The following is a 3,718-nucleotide window of genomic DNA, read 5'->3' as shown; positions in this document are numbered from 1 at the left end:
CCGAACATTTACGTAAAAGTTCGGGTTCGGTGTTTGGTGATCTCTTGGCGCTTTTTGAAAGGCTGCAGGGCAGCCAATCAACAAGCGTTTAACTACTTTGCCCTAAGAGGCTATCACAGCCATGCCTACTAATGGCATGGCTGTGATTGGCCAAGTGCAGCATGTGACCCAGCCTCTATATAAGCTGGAGTCACATAGCGCCGCACGTCACTCTGCTCTTGTCAGTGTAGGTAAAGCTGCTGCTGCTGTGAGGGACAGATTAGGGCAGAATTCTGGTGTTGTACAATATGCAAACTACAGCGATAATTGAGGGTGCTATGCTACAATATTGTACCCAGCCCTGAGCCCAGTGATACTCCAAAATAATTTTTAATCCATCAGTTAGTGAGGTTGGTGTCGGTGGCCATTTTGTTAAATGCAGTCACCTTGAAACTGCATGTTAACTGCCTGTGTGTCAGGGACATTAGTCTACTTCTGTTATGGTAGCTCAGTGGAGCTGAAATTCGCTTTTTTGGCAGGTCAAGTACCCCTACAGCCGGCAGTGCATACCTGGCATTGAAAATTATTCAATTACATTATTTTTGTGACCTAAAGCGAGTTTTTTTTATCTGTCTGCCACAGGCACTGCATATCTGACAGTCCAATAAAACTGTTAAATAGTGCCGTTACCTTGCTGCTGTAAAAAAGCTACATTTTTGTGCTAGATAGCACTTTTGCGTACAACAGTAATTAAGCAGTGAAATACTGCATTTCTAGAGTTGTTTGCCCAAAAAACTGCTCTAGCGCCATAGTGCACATTTGCGTACAGCGCAGTATTACCTATATCATAATTAAGCTGTGAAATACTGCATTTCTATAGTTGGTTGCCAATAAAACTGTTCTGTATTTTTTCACGGTCCACAAAACGGGGTTCCGTTGTTCCGTGATCCGTTTCCGTTTTTGTTTCCGTGTGTCTTCCTTGATTTTTGGAGGATCACCAGACATGAAGGAAAGTGAAAAAAAATCTAAGTCAAGTTTGCCTTGCAAATGATAGGAAAAAAACTGACACGGCTCAAGGACGCGGATGACAATCTTGTGGGTCTCTGTGTTTTTTCACGGACCCATTGACTTGAATGGGCCCGCGAACCGTTGTCCGTCAAAAAAATAGGACAGGTCATATTTTTTTGACGGACAGGAAACAAGAATCACAGACGCGGATGACAAACGGTGCATTTTCCGAGTTTTCAACGGACCCATTGAAAGTCAATGGGTCCGCAGAAAATCACGGAAAACGGAACAACGGACACGGATGCACATAACGGTCGTGTGCATGAGGCCTTAATACCTATTTGATAATTAAGCAGTGAAATACTGCATTTCTATAGTTGGTTGCCAATAAAAGTGTTCTAGTGCCACAGTGTACATTTGCGTACAGCGCAGTATTACCTATTTTATAATTAAGCAGTGAAATACTGCATTTCTATAGTTGGTTGCCAAAAAAAGTGCTTCAGAGCCCCAGAGCACTTTTGTGTACAACGCAGTATTACCTATTTGATAATTAAGCAGTGAAAAACGACATTTCTACAGTTGTTTGCAATAAACACTGGTTTCGGCCTACATAGCAGATCTGAGGCCTACCCTGTATTTCTTTCATGTGAAGTAACCAGTGGAACTCTGCATTTACACAGTTGGTTGCCAAAAAACACTGCACTATTGCTCCAGAGCACTTTTGCGTACAACGCAGTATTACCTATTTGATAATTAAGCAGTGAAATACTGCATTTCTACAGTTGTTTGCAATAAACACTGGTTCCGGCCTACATAGCAGATCTAAGGCCTACCATGTATTTCTTTCATGCAAAGTAACCAGTGGAACTCTGCATTTACACAGTTGGTTGCCAAAAAACATTGCACTATTGCCCCAGAGCACTTTTGTGTACAACGCAGCATTAGCTATTTTAGAATTTACCTGTGAAATACTGCATTTCTACAGTTGTTTGCAATAAACACTGGTTTTGTGGTAGATTGCACATTTTCAGTGTACGCTGCATTTCTGACAGTCAAATTAAACCGTTATCTTCCGCAGTTAAATTGTTGGTTTGAAAATTCTAACTTTTGGTGAAGTAATTGTATTTAATTGCTCTGTTACACTGTTGTGTGACCTAAAGAAATGTATTCTGTTTATGACACGGGCACTGCCTTACTGTTAAGAAATATAATTGTTGACTATTAGAGTTTAATTGACACCTGGTGGGTGAACGCAAATAATGAGGAGAACATCAAATGAGGGACGTGGACATGGTCGTGGTGGTGTTGTTGGAGCTCGTGTTGCAGGGAGAGGACGTGGCCATTCTGCACCAGCTACACGTCCAAGTGAAACACCTTCCTCAGGTGCGAGTAGGCGCCAGAACCTGCAGCGTTATTTGGTAGGCCCCAATGCCGCTCTACAGATGGTGAGGCCAGAACAAGAACAGGCGCTAATAGATTGGGTGGCTGACAGTGGATCAAGTTCCTTCACGTTATCTCCCACCCAGTCCTCTGCAGAAAGCTCAGAGTTGGCACCTGCAGCCCATTCCGATCAGTCTTTCACCTCACCCCTTGCAAATCAGCCAAGCAGTCTGAGCCCCAAGTCATGGAGCAGTCTCCTATGCTTTTTGATGACTCTGCTGACATTGGATGCACTGATGCCCAATCATGATGTGGAGGACGATGAGGTCCTAGACCCCACATGGAATATTTTGGAGGAAGAGCACACCAAGCCAACAGCACAGCAAAAGAGGGAGCAGGGTGCAAAAGCAGAGCGGCCGTCTCAAAGACAGTAGGCCTGCTACTTCCCACCGCACCCAGGGACCAAGCACACCAAAGCCAGCTCCAAGGAGTTCCCTGGCATGGCAGTTCTTCACACAATGTGCTGACAACAAGACCCGAGTGGTTTGCACACTGTGCCATCAGAGCCTGAAGCGAGGCATTAACATTCTGAACCTGAGCACAACCTGCATGACCAGGCATCTACATGCGAAACACAAGCTGCAGTGGAGTAAGCACCTTAAAAACCAAGAAATGGCTCAGGCCCCTCCTGCTTCCTCTTCTGCTGCTGTCTCGGCCTCTTCCTCCACCTCTGGAGTAACATTGTCACCTGCCGCCCAGCAAACAGAAGATGGGCCACCAACACCACCACCTCCATCACCAAGCATCTCCACCATGTCACACGGAAGCGTTCAGCTCTCCATCTCCCAAACCCTAGAGAGAAAGTGGAAGTATCCACCTACCCACCCTCGATCCCTGGCCCTGAATGCCAGCATTTCTAAACTATTGGCCTTTGAAATGCTGTAATTCCGTCTGGTGGAGACGGACTTTTTCAGACAGCTGATGGTGGTTGCTGTCCCACAGTACGTCGTTCCCAGCTGCCACTACTTCTCCAGACGAGCCGTCCCTTCCCTGCACAACCAAGTGGCAGATAAAATCAAGTGTGCACTGCGCAACGCCATCTGTGGCAAGGTCCACCTAAGCACAGATACGTGGACCAGTAAGCACGGGCAGGGACGCTATATCTCTCTAACTGCACACTGGGTAAATGTAGAGGTGGCTGGGTCCCAGGCGGATAGTGGTTTGGCGCATGTCCTTCCACCACCAAGGATCGCAGGGCATTATTCCTTGCCTCCTGTTGCCTCCTCCTCCTACTCAGGTTCCTCCTCCTCTTCTACCATCTTTTCATCTGGTCAACGAAAGACATTCACCA

Source organism: Bufo gargarizans, chromosome 1 (assembly GCF_014858855.1).
Source record: "Bufo gargarizans isolate SCDJY-AF-19 chromosome 1, ASM1485885v1, whole genome shotgun sequence".
NCBI classification, from domain to species: Eukaryota; Metazoa; Chordata; class Amphibia; order Anura; family Bufonidae; genus Bufo; species Bufo gargarizans.
Note: the sequence above shows the minus strand (reverse complement) of the source record.